The sequence below is a fragment of the Lontra canadensis genome, unplaced genomic scaffold, assembly GCF_010015895.1.
Source record: "Lontra canadensis isolate GAN:19392208 unplaced genomic scaffold, GSC_riverotter_1.0 scaffold6, whole genome shotgun sequence".
NCBI classification, from domain to species: domain Eukaryota; kingdom Metazoa; phylum Chordata; class Mammalia; order Carnivora; family Mustelidae; genus Lontra; species Lontra canadensis.
In genome coordinates, this window is record NW_022631000.1 from 30564911 (window position 1) to 30588452 (window position 23542).

Sequence of the window (23542 nt, forward strand, 5' to 3'; positions counted from 1 at the left end):
CCAGATTGGGAAAATTTCCATTGAGAATTTGTTCAACTATATCTTTTAGTCTTCTTTCTTTCTCCTCCCCCTCAAGGATTCCAATAATTCTGACACTGGAACATTTCATAGCGTCATTTATTTATCTAATTCTGTTTTCATGGTTTCTAAGCTGTTTCTTCCAGGCCTCCTCCTAATCCTTTTTCTCTATCAGTTTGTTCTCTAGATCACTAATTCTGTCTTCTGCCTCAGTTATCCTAGCTGTTAGAAAATTTAGATTAGATTGGAACTCACTGATAGCATTTTTAACTTCTTCCATGGTGGCTTTCACTTCTGCCCTAATTGATTCCATATTGTCATTAATGGTGTTCTCCAACCTAGCCATTGCCTGGATAATTGTTATTCTGAATCCCCCCCCCTTTTTCTTTAAAGATTTTATTTCTTTGACAGAGATCACAAATAGGCAGAGAGGCAGGCGGTGGGGGAGGGGGAAGCAGGCTCCCTGCTGAGCAGAAAGCCCAACGTGGGACTCAATTCCAGGATGCTGGGATCATGACCTGAGCTGAATTAATAACTGCTTTAATTTGAATGGCTTATGTGCATGCATCAGGCTTATGTCAGTGTTAGCCTTGTGTCTTTCTACCACAATAAATTGCCTTAGTTAAATTAAGTCCCTTTGTTCCATCGACAATTAATGAGAGCTACTTGATAAACAGATTCTTGGAGTCAGCTACTTTTCCTAGATGGGGTGATAAGATTGAGAGGAGTAAATGCTACCACTTTCATATGGTTTCCTTTCTCTAAGATATTTTACAATATCCACAACAATACTGTTGATTATTTTCCCCACTGTCCACCTGGACCACACTCTCTTCTAGATAATGCACAGTTTGTAAGTTTCGAGTCAGTCAGTTTTCCAAAAGTGAGCTGACAGGAAAAGTCTCCTCCTCATCTGTGAGCAAATACTGAATACAGAGAAGTGCCTGAGCAGATTTCTGAATCCTTGGAAAGAAAGGTGAGTATTAATTGAAGCACTGAGATGAATTTTGTGAGAATCATAAACCCTCAAATCGCAACCATTTACTAACCATGTAAGAAAAGTCTTAATTTACTATTAAGAACATAGTTAAATATTAACACATAGTTGGGTCACAGAAAATAAGATCTTAGATTTTAGTTATTATTTACATTTTAAAAGCATTTCCATTAATATTTTGGAAACTTATTCATAGCTGCAAGATTGGAAGTCATACATTTCTCCAGTCTGCTGAAATTTATTTGAATATGGGTGAAATTGAGTATCAGAAAAAGTCAAGAATTTGGTTCATGGATAAGCTCTTGGGTCAGTATTTTTACAGTGTTTTTTTGTATATGGTGTTCTGATGTGTCATTTTTATTTCCTGCTTAGTTCTCTAGATCCATGTAAGGGAAAAATGTTTTTTTCCTAGTGAGCAATGTTCTTTTTAAACCTATTTGCCCTGTACAACATGCTTCTCTGTATTCAATATTTGCTCACAAATGAGGAGACTTTTCCTGTCAGCTTACTTTTGGAAACTTGACTGACTTGAATTATACATACTGTGTATTATCTAAAAGGGAGAGTGTAGTTCAGGAGGACAGTGAGGAAAATAATCAACAAAAACTTTTTCATGTCTTTATAAAGCTATACTTCTTTAATTTACAGAATTCCCATCACAATGCATTAACTTTTTTCTCCCTTTTTAACAGACTAATAATAGACAATTTGATTCCCATTGGTCATCACGTCTTTATTCTACTACACCTTCTACACTGTACAGTCTTGGGGTTTTCTATGTTGCACCCAGTTTGCCGGAGCCATTCTTAGTGTTCATTTATTAAATTGTTCCACTTTATATTTCAGTTCAGCAGTATAGGCAGCATCAAGGGGTAAATATTTTTAAATGGAGGATGGTTAAGTCAGATTCATCTGGGCATGAATTTTTATTGTGTTTCTCTCTTACTGTAATGTTAATAATAAAAATTATGTACAATGATTACAGTTATTATAACATTACCATTTATTAAGGACCTACTAGATGCCAAGAGTTGTGCTTAGTTCTTTATATTCATTAAGAGTTTCATTCAAACAACAACCCTATTAGGTATGTATTAACATGCCTTCATTATAAATGAAATTATTGCCTTGAGAATAGTTTAAGAATTTTCCCTTTGATCATACAGCTATTAATTATATGTTTTAATTATTTCATCTTTAAAATTATAAGCATAATACAAACATATTTTCTAAACAATAAATACTTTCATTACATAAACTATGAACAGAAGAGGGTTTATTTAGCTTTTTATACCTTGATCCTACTCAGAACTCCAGCTTCTTGATCTCTGGCACATGACAAACTTTTAAGTACACTGGAATTGAACTGGACTCCAAGTGATGAAGACAAGGATGCACCTTGTTAGAATTCCAGCTGAAGTCTGCTGACCTTATCATTTTTTCTTCATTGTTTTTGAATTCTACTCTTCCTTCTTGGTATCGTGTAAATGAAACATAGGATTAGATAGACTTCACTAGGGCTTCCAGCTCTTGCAGTGAAATTTATCTCGAAGACAACCTGCTTAGAATTCTAATATTTTGAAGATAAACACGCACACACACACATGCACATTTTGGGAAGAATACTGCAAAAGTTTCCCATATGGTGTAATCCTGGGAGGGGAAGAACTGTTGGAGAAGCTGTTGGAGCTGTTGGAGAAGAATGACATTAAGTTGACCAAGACCTTACCCTTTCTCACTCTGCTTCTCTCTCTGTCTGTCTCTCTCTCTCCCTCTCTGTCTCTCCTATGAAATAAAACCTTAATGTGTAGGAGAGAAGGATACTAAAGGATTGTCTTTCAGGGTGAAAACCCATTGCAGTTACCAAAAGGGAACAAAAAAACTGCAACAACAATAACAAAAACCGCCTAGGCTGTGGGGAGGAGCAGCATTTAAAGTAAGAATACTAGTTAAGGAAATCGTTTTTTGTTTTGTTTTGTTTTGTTTTGTTTTTCAGCTTCATTGAGTTATAATTGGCAAGTGAAATTATATATTCAAAGCATGCAGTGTGATGATTTTTTTATATATATACATAGTGAAATAATTTCCCCCAAAAGGTTAATTGACACATCCATTACCTCACATATTCACCTTTTGTTTTTGTTGTTGTGAGAGCATTTCTGTTTTTCTCTCTTAGCAAATTCCAGTTATACAAAACAGCATTACCAACTATGTCACCATTTTATCCTTTGGATCCTCAGACCCTCAGATCTTGTTCATCTTATACCTCAAAGTTGGTACCCTCTTATCATCCTTTCCCTATTTCCTCCAACTCCTGGGAACCACTTTTCTACTCTCTGTTTCCATGAGTTTGATTTTTAAAGATTTATCTATTTATTTGAGAGAGAGCATACATGAGCAGGGAGAGGGGCAGAGGGAGAGAATCTTTAAGCAGACTCCCTGCTGAGTGCAAAGAATGATATTGGGCTGGATCCCATGACCCATGAGATCATGACCTAAGCCAAAACCCTGTGGGATGCCTAACTATTGGAGCCACCCAAGCACCCAGACATGAGTCTGGTTTTTTAAAAATAAGATTCCACATATAAGTGATTCCATGCAGTATCTGTCTTTTTTATCTGACTTATTTCACTCAGCATAAGGCCCTCCAGGTTCATCCAATGTTGTTGCAAATGATAGGATTTCCTTCATTTTTTAAGGTTGAATAATATTCAGTTATAACATAGGTATATATATATTATATATATATAATATATATATATATACACATATATATATTTAGGTATTTAGATAGATAGATGATAGCTAGCGAATTGTGACTGTTGTGCTACTGTGAATAATATTGCAATAAAAATGGAGTACAGATATCTTGGCATAGGTCTGAGCAGTGATTTTTTGGATTTGACACCACAAACAAATACACCAAAAGCAATAATAAATAACTGGAACTATGTCAAACTAAAAAGCTTCTGCACAGCAAAGGAAACCATCAACAAAATGAAAATGTAATCAATGAAATGAGAGAAAATATTTGTAAACTACATACGTAAGGAGTTATTATCTAAAATATACAAGGGACTCCTACAACTCAATAGCAAAGAAATAAATTACCCTCTTAAAAATTGGGCAAAGGATCTGAATAGACATTTTTTTCCAAAGAAGATGTACAAGCAGCCAACAGGTACATGAAGACATGCTCAGCATCACTCAGCATTGGGGAAATGCAAATCAAACCACAATGAGATATCTTCTCACATGTGTTAGGGTGGCTGTTTCCAAAAGACAATAGAATAACCAATGCTGACAAGGATGTGGAAAAAAGGGATATGATGCTGGTGAAAATGTTAACTGGTATAACCACTGTGGAAGGTTCCTCAAGAAATTTAAAAAGAGAAGAAAAGAATCTTTTGGGGGGAGCAGCAAACAGAGGGAGAAGCAGTCTCCCCACTGAGCAGGGAACCCAATCTGGGACTCAGCCCTGGGATCATGACTGAGCCAAAGGCAGAAGCTTAACCCACTGAGCCACCCAGGCATCCCCTGTGTTCCTCTCAATAAGAAAAAGTTTTAGAATGAAAAAAGGTCCTTCATGCCAGTTTTTAATTGGATTTTTGTTCTTTTTATTTTTTCCTATACTAGGGAGAATAGGCCTTGGTGGAAGGAAGCACAGATTTTGTTCCCCAATTATCTTTGTCTTTAATACAATAAATTGGCCATAATAAAGTGTTTTTTTTTTCATTTTTCTTCATTAAAATTGTAATTTATCAATGTTTAAATTACATCTTCTGGACTTTTACAGTTAGAAAGGCCTTCTCCATGACTAGGGGAATTCACTCAGTTTCTCCCATTATTTTCATGGTTTCCTTTTTACACTTACATCTTAGTTCTGATTGGAATTTCTGTTAATAAATGGTGAGAAATATAGATTGAACTTTACTTTTTTCAGCTTGTTATCCCAGGACCATTTCTTTTAAAGTCCCTAGTGATTTGAGATAGTATAAAAGATTCATACAGGCCTCTAAGAAATAGCCAAAAGCAAGTTCCTCCTACATTTATACCAAAATTTATTAGATGAAGATAAGCATGGTGAGTAGTATATACCCTCAGGAGAAGGGTGATGGCGTGTTCAATATAAATGCTGCATATTCCCTTAAATGCACAGCAGATGGCCAAAAATGAGAGCAAAAATGGCAATCAAGAGCACCACCACCAAGAAGACTAGAAAACTGTCACAGGAGCCTAATGTGAACCCAAATCCTAGATTTTTTTTTTCCCTTATATTTAAAGGTTCACTTGCATTTAAAAGAATAGTCACCCAGTCAGGGAATGCCTATGACTTCTAAACTTTCAGCTGCAAGAAGGTCCCAAAATTGTTTAGGAAAAAAAATTTGGAACTTAAGTAGTCATCAAAATCTAGATTTTGCATGACTCTACAATGTTCTAAGATTAATTATATTTCCAGAAGTAGTCAAGGCTAGCAAGCAATCTCAAGAGCTTAGGAAAATATCCTGGTTTGGATTTATATGACTCTTGCCAAATTCATCTCAGCTTCTCAGTAAATGTCTTCCTCCTCTTTTCCCAAGAATCCTGGAATCACTCACCAACTTGGAATATCCAAGTTTGGGGATCTTTGACATAATGGACATGGAATAATTCTAATAGAATAGATAAGCAAGAAATTTTATGTATCCCATCTATGCAATATCGCATAACCCAAAAAGAATAATCTATGAAATGTACTGTTATTGGATATGGTCGAGCAAAGAGGCAACTTACTAAACCTACTTTTATTGCTGTACAAAAACACTAAACCTACTAAAGCAACGCTGAATGTGTTATAAATCAATACAGCACATCACTACAGACATTTAAGTTAAGAGTTTACTGACATCACACCTCAGCATTACTATCTGGTAAGGGAACCAGTTGTATGATGAAGGAGAAGAGGTTATGGACTTGGAAAGGGAACAGTTTGCTAAGTATTTGGCAGGACACTCAAGCTGTTCGTTAGGGAGTCCTTAGACTCTTCCTAAGAGGTTCAGCAAACAGACTTTCCAGCCCACAGTTAGTCCTTTAAATTTATCATATTGCTGCTATTGGTGTGCCAAGTCCAGAAATGTTGGCATGAGGCTAAAGAAATATGAGATATCTTCACCTTTGTGTCTTCCTGCTTTGTTGTTGTTTTTACAGATGCACTAGTGTTCATGATATGGGCTAGCATAAATGCATCATATGGAAGCATCATAATAGTCTAGCCCCTGATCTCTGCACCTGTATTAACCAAGATGTGTATATCAAAGAGCATGTCAGAGCTGGCTACATAATTTGAGGAGCCCAGGGCAAATAAAAATACAAAACTGCTTGTTTAAAAAGCAGGAAACTGGCTGCTATATGCAACTAATGAATCATTGAACATTATATCAAAAACTAATGATGTACTATATGTTGGCTAACTAAATTTAAATAAAAAATAAATAAAAAGCAGGAAAAAAAGGCGCAGTCATGGCTATTAAAACAAAAAGGGTTTTCCTTTAAAAACATTTTAATACTTATGAAATATAACAAGGGTAATAGTAGTACATGAATAACACTATGGAATTATAGGTTACAGAAATATATGTTGATGTCATTTTATATAATACAATGAATAATTAATAATGTAACCTTTTTAAAAATTTATTTATTTGACAGACAGAGATCACAAGTAGGCAGAGAGGCAGGCAGAGAGAGAGGGGGAAGTAGGCTCCCTGATGAGCAGAGAGCCCGATGTGGGGCTCGATCCCAGGACCCTGAGACCATGACCTGAGTGGAAGGCAGAGGCATAACCCACTGAGCCGCCCAGGTGCCCCTGTAACTTTTGATTATAAGATTTTTCTGGCTTGTTTTTCTGTAAATTCATTTATTAGGGCATCAGAATCTATATTTTTAGCAAGTGTATTTTTTTTTTTTTTTGACAGAGAGAACAAGTGTTCAGGGGAGGTGAGTGGGAAGGGGCAAAGAGACAATCTTAAGCAGATTCCATGCCCAGGGTAGAGCCCAATGTGGGGTTTGATCTCACAACTCTTGAGATTGTGAACTGAGCCGAAATCAAAAGTAGGAGACTTAACAAACTGAGCCAGCCACCCAGGCACCCCTACCAACTATATTTTCAATTCACATTATTTAAAGTGAAATCAGTTGCTCTTGGCAAATGTGAGATCTCAATTAATTTTTAATAATCATTAATTTTGAGAAGGATCATTCTGCAGAAGCAACTATCAGTGTGACAACATTGGGATGCATTTCTGATCAATTATTTCAAAATATAAGTTTTGGTACATCTAGAGCTAGTGATGCTTATGAACAGTTTTTCTAAAAAGACTTAACTTCATACAAATTAGTTTCATGTACATCTGAATTTAATTTCAAATGTACATTTATACAATAGAATTTTAACGTTTTTCTGACGTTACTAATAACTTGTGGAGGCTGTACAAGATATCGAAAAGGGCTTCATGGTTTGCATATAATTCAAAATGCCTATTTTTGCATTCTATTGATTTATTTTAAATTAAAAAGCAAGAGAATTTTAAAAGGTCTTCCTCCTTAATAATTAGCTCACCCAAAGTTTCATATGAAGATAGTGGTCTTTTCTGACATATACAGCAATGAGTTTATTTCCCAGTTCTAAGCCCATAGATGTCTGCTTTGCAGTGTGGCAGCAGTTTTCAAGACCAGAGATGAAGTTATTTGCGGAATTCTACTTGTTTCTGTTATGTTTAATTGCAACGTCTGCATGTATATATTTTTTTAATTTTATTTTTTATACACATATAATATATTTTGATACCCATGGGTACAGGTCTGTGAATCGCCAGGTTTACACACTTCCCAGCACTCACCATAGCACATACCCTCCCCGATGTCCATAACGCCACCCCCCTCTCCCAAGCCCCCTTCCCCCATCAACCCTCAGTTTGTTTTGTGAGGTTAAGAGTCACTTATGGTTTGTCTCCCTCCCAATCCCATCTTGTTTCATTTACTCTTCTCCTACCCCCTTAACCCCCCATGTTGCATCTCCACTTCCTCATATCACGGAAATCATATGATAGTTGTCTTTCTCCGATTGACTTATTTCACTAAGCATGATACCCTCTAGTTCCATCCACGTCGTCGCAAATGGCAAGATTTCATTTCTTTTGATGGCTGCATAGTATTCCATTGTGTATATATACCACATATTCTTTATTCATTCATCTGTTGAAGGACATCAGGGTTCTTTCCATAGTTTGGCTATTGTAGACATTGCTGCTATAAACATTCGGCTGCACGTGCCCCTTCAGATCACTACATTTGTATCTTTAGAGTAAATACCCAGCAGTGCAATGCTGGGTCATAGGGTAGTTCTATTTTCAACATTTTGAGGAACCTCCATGCTGTTTTCCAGAGTGGTTGCACCAGCTTGCATCCCCACCAACAGTGTAGGAGGGTTCCCCTTTCTCCGCATCCTCGCCAGCATCTGTCATTTCCTGACTTGTTAATTTTAGCCATTCTGACTGGTGTGAGGTGGTATCTCATTGTGGTTTTGATTTGTATTTCCCTGATGCCGAGTGATATAGAGCACTTTTTCATGTGTCTGTTGGCCATCTGGATGTCTTCTTTGCAGAAATGTCTGTTCATGTCTTCTGCCCATTTCTTAATTGGATTATTTGTTCTTTGGGTGTTGAGTTTGCTAAGTTCTTTATAGATTTTGGACACTAGCCCTTTATCTGATATGTCGTTTGCAAATATCTTCTCCCATTCTGTCAGTTGTCTTTTGGTTTTGTTAACTATTTCCTTTGTTGTGCAAAAGCTTTTGATCTTGATAAAATCCCAATAGTTCATTTTTGCCCTTGCTTCCCTTGCCTTTGGCGATGTTCCTAGGAAGATGTTGCTGTGGCTGAGGTCGAAGAGGGTGCTGCCTGTGTTCTCCTCAAGGATTTTGATGGACTCCTTTCTCACATTGAGGTCCATCATCCATTTTGAGTCAATTTTCGTATGTGGTATAAGGAAATGGTCCAGTTTCATTTTTCTGCATGTGGCTGTCCATTTTTCCAACACCATTTATTGAAGAAGCTGTCTTTTTTCCATTGGACATTCTTTCCTGCTTTGTCGAAGATTAGTTGACCATAGACTTGAGGGTCTATTTCTGGGCTCTCTATTCTGTTCCATTGATCTATGTGTCTGTTTTTGTGCCAGTACCATGCTGTCTTGATGATGACAGCTTTGTAGTAGAGCTTGAAGTCCAGGATTGTGATGCCACCAACTTTGGCTTTCTTTTTCAATATTCCTTTGGCTATTCGAGGTCCTTTCTGGTTCCATATAAATTTTAGGATTATTTGTTCCATTTCTTTGAAAAAAATGGATGGTACTTTGATAGGATTGCATTAAATGTGTAGATTGCATTAGGTAGCATAGACATTTTCACAATATTTATTCTTCCAATCCAGGAGCATGGAACATTTTTCCATTTCTTTGTGTCTTCCTCAATTTCTTTCATGAGTACTTTATAGTTTTCTGTGTATAGATTCTTAGTCTCTTTGGTTAGGTTTATTCCTAGGTATCTTATGGTTTTGGGTGCAATTGTAAATGGGATTGAGTTCTTAATTTCTCTTTCTTCTGTCTTGTTGTTGGTTTAGAGAAATGCAACTGATTTCTGTGCATTGATTTTATATCCTGACATTTTACTGAATTCCTGTACAAGTTCTAGCAGTTTTGGAGCGGGATCTTTTGGGTTTTCCACATATAGTATCATATCATCTGCGAAGAGTAATAGTTTGACTTCTTCTTTGCCGATTTGGATGCCTTTAATTTCCTTTTGTTGTCTGATTGCTGAGGCTAGGACTTCTAGTACTATGTTGAATAGCAGTGGTGATAACGGATATCCCTGCCGTGTTCCTGACCTTAGCGGAAAAGCTTTCAGTTTTTCTCCATTGAGAATGATATTTGTGGTGGGTTTTTCATAGATGGCTTTGATAATATTGAGGTATGTGGCCTCTATCCCTACACTTTGAAGAGTTTGATCAGGAAGGGATGCTGTACTTTGTCAAATGCTTTTTCAGCATCTATGGAGAGTATCATATGGTTCTTGTTCTTTCTTTTATTAATGTGTTGTATCACATTGATTGATTTGCGGATGTTGAACCAACCTTGCAGTCCTGGAATAAATCCCACTTGGTCGTGGTGAATAATCCTTTTAATGTACCGTTGAATCCTATTGGCTAGTATTTTGGTGAGAATTTTTGCATCTGTGTTCATCAAGGATATTGGTCTGTAGTTCTCTTTTTTGATGGGATCCTTGTCTGGTTTTGGGATCAAGGTGATGCTGGCCTCATAAAATGAGTTTGGAAGTTTTCCTTCCATTTCTATTTTTTGGAACAGTTTCAGGAGAATAGGAATTAGTTCTTCCTTAAATGTTTGGTAGAATTCCCCCGGGAAGCCGTCTGGCCCTGGGCTTTTGTTTGTTTGGAGATTTTTGATGACTGTTTCAATCTTCTTACTGGTTATGGGTCTGTTCAGGCTTTCTATTTCTTCCTGGTTCAGTTGTGGTAGTTTATATGTCTCTAGGAATGCATCCATTTCTTCCAGATTGTCAAATTGGTTGGCATAGAGTTGCTCATAATATGTTCTTATGATTGTCTGTATTTCTTTGGTGTTAGTTGTGCTCTCTCCTCTTTCATTCATGATTTTATTGATTTGGGTCCTTTCTCTTTTCTTTTTGATAAGTCTGGCCAGGGGTTTATCAATCTTATTAATTCTTTCAAAGAACCAGCTCCTAGTTTCATTGATTTGTTCTATTGTTTTTTTGGTTTCTATTTCATTGATTTCTGCTCTGATCTTTATGATTTCTCTTCTCCTGCTGGGTTTAGGGTTTCTTTCTTGTTCTTTCTCCACCTCCATTAAGTGTAGGGTTAGGTTGTGTACCTGAGACCTTTCTTGTTTCTTGAGAAAGGCTTGTACCGCTATATATTTTCCTCTCAGGACTGCCTTTGTTGTGTCCCACAGATTTTGAACTGTTGTGTTTTCATTATCATTTGTTTCCATGAATTTTTTCAATTCTTCTTTAATTTCCTGGTTGACCCATTCATTCTTTAGAAGGATGCTGTTTAGTCTCCATGTATTTGGGTTCTTTCCAAAATTTCCTCTTGTGATTGAGTTCTAGCTTCAGAGCACTGTGGTCTGAAAATATGCAGGGAATGATCCCAATCTTTTGATACCGGTTGAGACCTGATTTAGGACCGAGGATGTGATCTATTCTGGAGAATGTTCCATGGGCACTCGAGAAGAATGTGTATTCTGTTGCTTTGGGATGAAATGTTCTGAATATATCTGTGATATCCATCTGGTCCAGTGTGTCATTTAAGGCCTTTATTTCCTTCATTAATTTCTGGGTTTTTTTCTTCATTCTTTCCTTCCTCCATACTTTGTTTCTTTTTCTTACCATCTTTTAAAAAAATTCCAGTATCATTGGTGTACAGCATTATATTAGTTTCAGGGGTACAATATAATGATTCAACAATTCTATTTATAACTCAGTGTTCATCATGGTGAGTATACTCTTCATCTACTTCACGCTGTTGGTGGGAATGCAAACTGGTGCACCCACTGTGGAAAACAATATGAGGTTCCTCAAAAATGACTGGTAGAATTACTATATAATTCAGTAATTTCACACTTTAGTTTTAATTTGCTCTTCTCTTTCCAAGTGCATAATGAAAGAACATTAGATCACTTACCTTAGACCTATCTTCTCTTTTAATATATGCATTTAAAGGTATTAATTTCCCTACAATCAATACTTTATCTGTACTTTACACATTAGATATGCCATGCTTTCATTTTCATTTGGTTCAAAATATTTTCCAGTTTCCCCAGTGATACCTCTTCTTTGACCAATGAGTTATTTAGGAGTATGTTGTTTGGTTTCCAAATATTTGGGGATTTCCCACAAATCATTCTGATTCTGATTCTTATTTTAAGTGTATTATGGACAGAGATCATAGTCTGTATGATTTTAATCATGTTTAACCTGTGGAGAGTTTTTCCCAAATTTGGCATGTGGTACCTTTTTGTGAAAGTTGTATCTGCAGATTAAAAAAATGTGTATTCAGCTGTGGTTGGGTGGAATGTTCTCAATCTGTCAGTGACTTCTGTTGGGTTCATAATATGTTTCAAATTTTCTTCATGCCTACTGTTTTTCTGCTGACTTACTCTATCAATTAATGGGATAGGAGTGTTGTCTTCCCTAAATTATTAGTGAAACTAATAATTTTGGATATTTCTATTTCTCTTTTCAGTATTCTCAGTTCTTGCTTCCTATCATGAAGCTCTTTTACTGTATATATACACAGTTAAGATTGCTGTCTTCTTGGAGAACTGACCTTTTATTTCATTATGAAATGTCTGTATTTATTCCTGGTTATATACCTTTTTTTCAGAAGCTTATATGAATATATTTATCTTCTTTATCTTCTTTAACATCATTGTAATAATAATAATTGTAATAAGATTTTTCTTTTACCATCATTTTAATAAAATATGGAGAAATGATTAAATTAATGCATTAAATTAATGTATTAAATAGCATTTAAATAATGCTTATTCTACTATATTGTTCTATAAGCCATTACTTTTGAATTACAGATTGGAAAAAATGAGCATTTTTGTTTCTTAGAGGCCCAACCAATCTAGGCCTTTTATGAAATAACTGAAATCTTGAAGTCATGAAGTCTTCCACTCACTTTGTCTATTGACTAGTTGAACTATTTATTTTTATAAGTTTGTTATATACTCTAGGTACCAATAGTTTCTTATTTAAATGTATTGCAATTTATTATCCACATTGTGGCTTCTTTTTTCGATAGCTCTATAAAATATTTTCAGTAATATAAATTATTAATCCTAGCCAACTTGAATTTATTAATATTTCTGTCATAATTTCTTGGTTTTCTTTTTTTTATGTGTGTGTATGTTTTATTAAATTCTTGTGATGCATTCTTTCTTCTTATTTATCCTCATGGATTCTGGAAGTATAGGGAAAGCAAATGACCTGTACTTCTCCACCACTACATATTTGGTTTTCTTCAGATTTCGCTCCTTTAATTTGCCTGAAAGGCTTTCTGCTCAGTTGATCTTACAAATTCTATCTTGCCTCCAAGTCTCAGTTCAGATCTAAGTTAGAAACTCTTTTCTTTCCCAACATCTTTACAACTATCCCGAAGAACATTGCCCTTATTTATAAGACACTAACAACTTATGTTTATCATTGGGCTCTGATTATTTTTGAGGATGAGGAGTATTTAGCATAAAATCACATATTCAATAATAATATTCATATTGAGTGAATACATAAATAAGGATTAATCTCACTTATTTAATCATATGGTAATACAGCATCGGATTTCTATATCTTCTGGTGCTGTCATGGCTGATTTTTCTGAGAGAATGTAATTAAGATTCTTTGAATCATATCAAATATTAATGTACATGTCTTTTTTCAAAACATTTTGACACTATGTGTGTGTTTTATTTTAGGCTCAGCTTGTTGAAATGTTGGGACTAAACCACTTCATGGAATCCATGATATTCTTTTCAGGCTTTTAATATGTTCCACCAACATCAGATGAAAATGTAACTGTGAGAGATGCAACACTTAACAATATTTCTGCCCATGTATGTGAGCCAAAACAGAAGCAAGAATCATTAAGAGGCTTATTTTATATCCATAAGTGGTGGTTGGTATTTGGGTAGTAATTGCAAGTGTGATATGTTGGAAAACTCACTTTGTTGATATACTTAACTATTCTCATTTCACAATCTATAAATTAAATATCACGTTCCTGCTTCTAAAATTAATTTTTTAAGCAACATGAATTAATGGAGGTTTTGAAATCTCTGTCTAAATAAAAGTTTATTACCATTTGGAATTTAAAATATTTTTGTTACAAAAGTTGTAAGAGTTTCTGACCCTATCACTGTGACAGAACTTAGAAATTTTATATGATGAAGATTAAGCTCCTTAGCAAATATAAGTCTTTTTGTATTGTGAACTTGCCAACATATTGCTGGAAATGTTTTATTTTTTCTTCAAGACTCAAGTAATTCTTTTCCAAGCTTGCTTTCCCAATGTCTCCAGATAAAGGTGGAAGACTCTTCTAACATTTCTCTTTACTGAAAAGTTAAGGTACAGTCTGCTTTCTTCGGATCGTCTCCAGCTAACAGTATAAAACTAAGTAAGAGTTGTCTTTTCCTTTTCACTTTTTTCCTCCAACATTTCTATCCCTTTCTCAGATCAAAATGAACTCCAGAAAAAATCTTCCATTTTTATGTTGAAATAAGAAACTTAGAACCTTTCCCTCATGTGGGGTATCATAATAAAGAGGATAATAGACTAAGGTAGAAAAAGACTCTGTTCAAAGCTCCAAATCCAGAGTAGTGGGAGTGTGGTCTAATGGAAAGACATGCCACTTTGCTCTGGTAGCTCTGTGTCCTCTGGTGAAGAAGATGGCTAGAGGAAGTCCAAATAGCCCTTCTAGGGGTGGGGCCCTGGACAGAGGCCCAGATGCTTAGGTCCAAGAAGGTTCTGAGGACCAGCATTCTAAGTTGGGTGACTCAGAGAGTGTTAGTACGAGGCTGTTTTAAAATAGTGAAGGAATGTGTGAGTCTGTAATTTCCAGTCACTAAGAATGTTGAGAGATATAAGGGAAATCATGAGAGAGAGGATATCTAGAAAGAGGATGGATGTGGCAGTACCAAATAATGCAGGAATCTTGAACTGCTGAAAGAATGCCTCATGGACTTGGACATTTGTACTGATTGGGTGAGGGCAGAAGTTATAGAATAGTAGGACACAATGAGTGAACAGTAAAGGAGAGTTGAGGAAATTTAATCAGCGATCATATATAGTCTTTCAAGAAGCTTCATCAAGGAGGGCAAAAGAGAAATAAGGAGTCAGACAAAAAGGAAATACAGACATGATAGAGAGTTTTGTATTTTTATATTTCTGTATAGGAAAGGTATAAATATTTATGTAACTTTTATTTAAAAAAAAACAGTAAATAGCATTATGTTGAACAAATGGGGATGATGCCTGAGTCTGCGTAGTCCCAGAGGCAATGTTAGGGAACCAGGGGAGATCTGAGGGCAAAGGATTGCCAACACATGGAAGAAGGACATGTCTGGCTATGAGGGGAAAGAAAAAGAAGCCTTCAGTGGAGAGATTGTACGCTGGCAGCAGGATAGTGAAAGGTAATTGAAAAAGTACTGCTCAGTGACATCTGTGAATGAGTTCTCTAATTTTTATTTTACCAGTTTGTCTTTTAAATGGGTCCCAGTGCTCAAAGCTTTTGCTCTTCAAACTATTTTGCTAAAGCTGGCCCTGTGGGAGTGCTAACCCCCAACACACACACACACACACACACACACACACACTTTGCTCAGAAACATCCCTACAACCTTATTGTCTTTAGTCTACCCAAATAGTTAAATTATTTTCAATGCCCTGTGGCTGATTGATGTGGGATCTGTCTTATAGGTCAACACTACTCTGTACTCTCCTCCATTAAGGCAGCTATTTTTTTGTATTTCTGTTGTTTGCCTCTGTCCCCATAAATGTAAGCTCTTAAGAAGTCAGAGAATGTGTCCTTCAAATTTGTAGTGCCAGTCTCTAACTACATGCCAATCACATAATAGGCAGCTAAAATAAGTTAGTTTGGGATAGACTATTTGGAAATTTGGCAAATGGAAAGGAAAGCTCATCAAGGGCAAGTGAAAAGGTCACTGAGAAGAATAAGTCACATTCTATTGAGATGTCAGTAGGTGCACTGATCATCAAGAACTAGTATTCATGTTTCTCTTTATGTAGTAGTTCAAGATAAATGGAAGAAATAGGAAATCATCACAGTAATTTCAGTATTCTTTTTCTTTTATTTCAGCTCTTAATACCTGTGACCTATCAAGGTGGATAGCAGACAGACTTGATTCAACTGTCACATTATCCAAGTAAGAACTATGTTGGTTTGTTGTAGACTAGATGTCTTACATACTAATATTCACTCAAGTATTTTGTTTTATTATGTTAAGAATTAATCTATGTCACTGATGACACTGAGTATAGCCAGAGAAACCTAAAGTCAGAGGCCATAGAGTCCAGCTCAGAATGAAATGACACATACACTTAGGTCAAGAAAGAATGAAGGCCAGAAAGTCAAGAAGTTGTTCAAGTGAAATTTACCTATAGTATTAATTCTGACATCACCTGCCATTAATTAGCAGAGTATTAAGAATAAGGGCTTTGGGAAGGGGTCCAAGAGGGTGAGCTAGGAAGATTCTGAACTTACTGTCTCTCCAGGACACGCCAGATCTACAGCCATACATGGGTCATTTCTGTCCGAAAATATCTGGAAACCAGATGAATTGCTCTCCATGACAAAGGCTAAAAGGTCCATGCAGAGACAGGTAGGAGAAGCAGAGACATGATCTCACCAAAACCCCATCCTTGGTGTGGTGATACACAGTAGGAGAGGGGGTCTCACCAGACACGTGCTTTACCCAAAGGAATGAGACACTGGTGCCCCACATCAAACATCTTGACCCCTGGGATCTGCACTGAAGAGACAATACCTCAGAATGTCTAACTCAGAAAACAAATGAGACTGATTTCTGGGCATCCCAGAGTGCTATGGAAAACGGAGATTCCTCTCTTGAAAGTCTTACATGTGGCCTTGCTTGTCCTAAACCCAGCAAAAAAACCAGCAGTTCAAAAAGTACCTAGACTGTATGTGAGGAAGAATCAGTTGCTGCAGGACAGTGGGAGGCTCCCCAGAGACGGACGTGCTCGCAGATGTTGCTGTGGCGCTGTCTACATAGCCTGCTAGCGCAGGCCAGCAAGCTTCGAACACCCTCCAACTGCCTTGATTGGTCCTTGGGGGTGGGGTGGGCCACTGCAGCATTCTCCTGCTCCGAGCATAAAGCTGGTACATAGCACACAGACTAAGCACTCTCCCACTGCATCGCTGGAGCCCACAGGTCACGACATTTTCCCACTGTCTTTCTGAAGCCAGTAAGTATATACTGTGTAAACCATACTGGGTAAGGCTGCCCTTTGATCACCTTCCCTGGTGACCAAGTGACCTGGTGTTCCAGAGTTCTATGGAACTGTAACAGTCAGAAAGACAGATCTTGGTAAGCCCCACCCTCCCCCCCCCCCCCCACCCCCCGCCCCCCCGCCACAAAGGCACTGTACCAATAGTAGACTGAAACACATCCCCAGTCTTCCTGTGAAAAAGGCCTATTTACATAGCCTGACGTTTCAGTCTGAGGCTTCAGGTTTCCCATGCATATAGAGGTTAACTAAGGAAGCACTCCCAAGGAATGTTAAGTGGGGAGTTACCATCCCTGCATACCTCCTTGACCTCGATACAGTTCTGTATGACTTCCCGGAAAGGAGAATATACATTCATTTGGTGCCCTAATTTTTGCACCTGTTGCCCAAGGTAAACCTCCAGATCTCCTGGTCTGGAGGCCAGCAGGATTATGATTGCAGCTCCACAGGACCATATATTTGCAGGCTTTAAAAGCTGCTGTCCAATGTTTTGGTTTCCAGCCAGTCTGAATCTCAGTACCAAATGATTCTTCCTCTTGGATCACTGACAGATCTTGGCACCCTCAAAAATAAGGGCATATTGAGAATAAATCAGGCAGTTTAAACTAACATAAAGGTTTAAGAGACAACCAAGAACTAGAACAAGGTTGAACAAGAATGATCTAAAAGAACACAGAAACACTAATTCAAAAGGATATGTGTGCTCCTTGTTCACTGCAGCATTGTTTATAATAGCCAAGCTATGGAAAAAACCTGTATCTGTTGATGGACAAATGGATTAAAAATATGTGATATACACACACACACACACACACACACACACAGATATGCACACCTGAAATACAACTGAGCCGTAAAAAAGAAGGAAGACTTACTATTTGCAACAACATGGATGGACCTTGAGGGTATTATGCTAAGCGATAGAAGTCAGAGAAAGACCAATACTGCACAATTTAGCTTTTACGTGAAATCTAAAAAACAAAACAAACAAAGCAAAACATTAGTGGTTCCCAGAAGGGAGGAGGTTGAGAGAAGGCAAAATGGGTGAAACTGATCAAGCAGTGCAAACTTCCAGTTATAAAATAAATAAGCCACAGAGATATAACATGCAGCCCACGAAATAGAGTCCATAGTATTGTAATAACTTTGTAAGATGACAAATGGTAACTAGATTTTTAGTGGTGATCATTTTGCAATGTATACAATCTCAAATCACCATGTTGTACACCTGAAACTAATATAATGCTGTATGTCAATTATACCTCAATAAAATAAAAGAAGAAGAGGAAGGAGGATGTACGGGGAGCGGGAGAAGAAAAAACTTACAAAAACGCAGGAGGGCTTTGGAGCTAAAGACTCGGATAAAATAGAGACTGCAAACTGGTAACTGTGACATTTTAAAACTTTTTTAAGAGAATTTATTTGACAGAGAGAGAGATCACAAGTAGGCAGAGAGGCAGGCAGAGGGCGGGGGCGGGGGGTGGTCGGGGAGACAGGCTCCCTGCTGAGGTGAGATCCTGATGCAGGGCTCAATCCCAGGACCCTGAGATCATGACCTGGGCCAAAGGCAGAGGCCTAACCCACTGAACCACCCAGGTGCCCCCATTTTAAAAGATATGTAAGTTCTAATAATAATAATTTGCACATTTCAGCATTGATATGGGGATTAAATAGTATGATACATTTATAATGCTTGGAATGGTGTCTAGTGCCTAGGAATCCATCGATAAAAGCCACTGTTACCCAAATTAATGTGGAAGTTGAGATACAATCTGTTTCAAATTACATTTTAGAGCACCCTTGAGGAAGAATAGAATATTTGAATTTTCTATGGAACACATTCTCTGTGATAACCCACTTGAACTTAAGCCCGAGAAAAAGTAGAATTTATGGATTAATACAGTAGTGGACATATGTCAAAATGAAATATTTTGGTATGGTTGGAAAAGTAATTCTGGAGGTAAAAATAAGTAATAGTAATAACTGATTACTAAAATAATGTCACAGTTACAAAAAAAAAATCATTCTGGAAAAATGTGTAGCTAGGAAAAGATAGCAGATAGGAAGTATTTCCTTAAGACTCAACCAGATTTAGCATTCAAAATTTTAATTTTGTTTATAAAAATAGCAGTATTTAGTCATTGACAGTCAAATTTCACAATTAGGAAAAATTTGTCTTTCAATTAATAGAAAGCATCCAAATATGTTGTTAAAAACAGGATTTTATTTTTGATTTTGTATGTGTCATAAAGTATAAAGAGTTAACAATTTGGTGGCAAAGGAACTTTATTACTCTGTACCTAAAGTAGTCATTCTACATTTCTGATCTTACTCCTCTGATACATTATTCATGTTACAATTTGAAGTAAAGGATTTCTTTCAGTCTTTTTTTCTTCTTAAATGTGAAATTTGTAGTTTATTTTGCCATTTTCAAAATCATTAATATTCCCTCTGAAGAGTTTAACCTGCTTTTTATTATAACACTGAAATTTTAAAATGGCTTAGAAAAATGTTTCAGCCTTCTTCAACTGAGCATACAAAAAGTATTTAACATTAAAAGTAAATGCCTCAAAACCAATGTCTTTAAATAAATTAAAGGGAAATAATTCCTTTAATTCCTAAAATTCTTTTTAATGATGAAAATACTACATAAACTATATATATATATATATATATATATATATATATATATTTCAAGAATTTAAATATTTTTATTTTAATGAACTTCATGGAAATTGATCTCTGAAACAATTATCAAAAAGATGCTATAAGGAGGAACACCTGGGTGGCACAGTCAGTTAAGCATCAAACTCTTGGTTTTGGCGCAGGTCTGTGCTCAGGTGGTGATCTCAGGGTCCTGAGATCAAGTCCAGCATCTGGTTTCCTGCTCAGTGTGGAGTCTGCTTCCATCTGCCCCTCCCACTTGGTGTGCTCCTTCTGTTCCCTCTGCCTCTCCTGCTCCTGTATGCTCTCTCTCTCAAATAAATGAATGAATCCTTTTTTTTTTTTTTATGATGCTCTATGAGACAGTTTGGCTGAGGATTTTTTTGTATTCATTCAGTGTCCTGGGAATAGATTTTGAAAGCATTTCTATAATTTCTTTACAAAATAAAATGGATTAGTATTACCTGATAGGGAAAGAAGCACATTAAATAATGCTGTTGCCTGTCGTCCTTAGAAATTGCTGTGATGGAGACATGGCAGGCCAGATGTGGATGCCACTTCTGATGCTGTCATCATTCCTTGATTTGCCTAGACTTTATTTTTTATTATTTTATTTAAATTCCATTTAACATACAGTGTAATATTAGTTTCAGGGGTAAAAAATAGTGATTCAACATTTCTATACATCACCTGGTGCTCATCACAAGTGTGTTCCTTAGCCCCCATCACCTATTTAACCCATCCCCTGCCACGTCCTTTCTTGTAACCCTCAGTTTGTTCTTATAGTTAACAGTCTGTTTCTTGGTGTGCCTCTCCCTTTCTCTGTTTTCCCCCCTTTGCTGGTTTGATTTTTTCTTTAAATTCCACATATGAGTGAAATCATATGGTATTTGTCTTTCTCTGACTGACTTATTTCACTTAGCATAATACTATCTTCATCCATGATTAGCAAATGGCAAAATTTCATTCTTTTGTATGACTGAATATACATACATACATATATACATATGTGTGTGTATACCTGTACACACACATATATATATATACAAAACCAAGAGTCTGATGCTTAACTGACTGTGCCACCCAAGTGTTCCTCATTATAGCATCTTTTTGATAATTGCTTCAGAGATCAATTTCCATATATTTATATGTATTTTATATATTTATAATTTATATATATTTATATAATTATATATGTAATATATATATTTATATAATTATATATATGTAATTTACATATATATATAAAACATTTTCTTTATCCATTTATCAATTGATGGACGCTTGGGCTGTTTCTGTAATTTGTCTATTGTAGATGATGCTGCTATAAACACTGAGGTGCAGTATCCCTTTGAATTAATGTTTTTGTCCCTTTTGGGTAAATACCTCATAGGATGATTCTTGGATTATAGGGTAGTTACATTTTTAACTTTTTGAGGAACCTCCATATTGTTTTCCATAGTGGCTGCACCGGTTTGCATTCCTACACCGATATAAGAGAGTTCCTCTTTCTCCACATCCTCACACAATACCTGTTGTTTCTTGTGTTGTTGATTTTAGTCATTCTGACAGGGTCCAGGTGATACCTCACTGTGGTTTTGATTTGTGTTTCCCTGATGATGAGTGATATTGATCATCTTTTCATGTGTCTGTTGGCCATCTGTATGTCCTCTTCAGAAAAATGTCCATTCATGTCTTCTGCATAGTTTTAACTGGATTATTCATTATTTGGGTGTTAAGTTTGGTAAGTTCTTTATATATTTTGGATATTAACCCTTTATCAGGTATGTCATTTGCAAAGATCTTCTCCCATTCTTGTAGGTTGTCTTCTACTTTTGTTGATTTCATTTGCTGTACAGAATCCTTTTATTTTGATGTAGTCCCCATAGTTTGTTTTTGCTTTTGTTTTCCTTGCCTCACGAGACATATCTAGAAAGAAATTGCTATGGTTAATGTCAGAGAAACTACTGGCTCTGTTCTCTTTTTAGAATTTTTATGGTTTCAAGTCTCACGGTTAGGTCCTTAACCTATTTTGAATTTATTTTTGTGTATGGTGTGAGAAAGTGGTCCAGTTTCACTCATTTGCATGTAGTTACTCACTTTTTCCAACAATATTTGTTGGAGAGGCATTCTTTTTCCCATTGTATATTTGATCCTGCTTTGTCAAAGATCAATTCACCACATAATTGTGGGTTTATTTCTGGGTTTTCCATTCTGCTTTACTGATCTATGTGTCTACTTTTGTGCCAATGCCAAACTGTTTCAATTATTCTAACTTTATAATATAACTTGAAGTCCAGAATTGTGATGCTTACCAGCTTTGCTTTTCTTTTTCAAGGCTGCTTTAGCTATTTAGGGTCTTTTGTGGTTCCATACAAATTTTAGGATTCTTTGTTCTAGTTCTATGAAAAATGCTGTTGTATTTTGATAGGGATTATATGAATGTGTAGATTGCTTTGGGTAGTGTAGACATTTTAACAATATTTGTTCTTCCAATCCATAAGCATGCAATGTCTTTCCACTCTTTTTGCCATCTTCCATTTCTTTCATTGGTGTTTTATAGTTTTCAGAGTACAAGTGTTTTACATCTTCCATTAGGTTTATCCCTAGTTATCTTATTATTTTTAGTGCAATTGCAAATGGGATTTTTTTCTTAATTTCTCTTTCTGCCGCTTCATTATTGATGTAGATAAATGCAACAGATTTCTGTACATGATTTTGTAGCCTGTGACTTTACTGAACTTGTGTATCAGTTCTAGTAATGTTTTGGTGGAATCTTTTGGGTTTCCTATATATAGTATCATGCCATCTGCATGTAGTAAAAGTTTTACTTCTTCCTTACCAATATGGATGCCTTTTATTTCTTTATGTTGTTTGATTGCTATATCCAGGATTTCCAGTATTGGGTTGAATAGAAGTGGTGAAGTGGACATCCCTGTCTTGTTTCTGACTTTAGAGGAAAAGCTCTCAGTTTTTCCCTATTGAGAATGATATTAGCTGTGAGTTTTCCATATATGCACTTTATTATGTGAAGTTATGTTATCTCTAAATGTACTTTGTTGAGAGTTTTTATAATGAATGGATGTTATACTTTGTCAAATGGTTTTTCTGTGTCTAGTGAAATGATCACAAAATTCTTATCCTTTCTCTTACTGATGTGATGTATCACATTGGTTAATTTGCAACTGTGGTCACTCTTGCAACCCAGGAATAAATCCCACTTGACTGTGGCAAATTATTTTTTTCAAGGTATTAGTGGATTCCGTTTGCTAGCATTTCATTGAGAATTTTTGCATCTATGTTCATCAGAGATATTGGCCTGTGGTTCTTTTTTTCAGTGGTATCTTTATGTGGTTTTGGTATCAGGATAATGCTGAACTCATAGAATGATTTTGAAAGTTTTCGTTCCTCTTCTGTTTTTTGGAATAATTTGAGAAGAATAGGTATTAATTCTTTTAAAAATGTTTGGTAGAATTTTCCTGTGAAGCCATCTGGTCCTGGACTTTTGTTTGTTAGGAGTGTTTGGATTACCGATTCAATTTCTTTGCTGATTATCAGTGTGCTCATGTTTTCTCTTTATTCCTGTTTCAGTTTTGTTACATTCTGTTTCTAGGAATTTATCCATTTCTTCCAGGTTGTCCAAAAATATAGAGTTTTTCATACTCTCTTATAATTATATTTCTATGATGTTGGTTGTTATTTCTCCTCTCTTATTTGTGATTTTATTTATTTGGGTCTTTAACTTT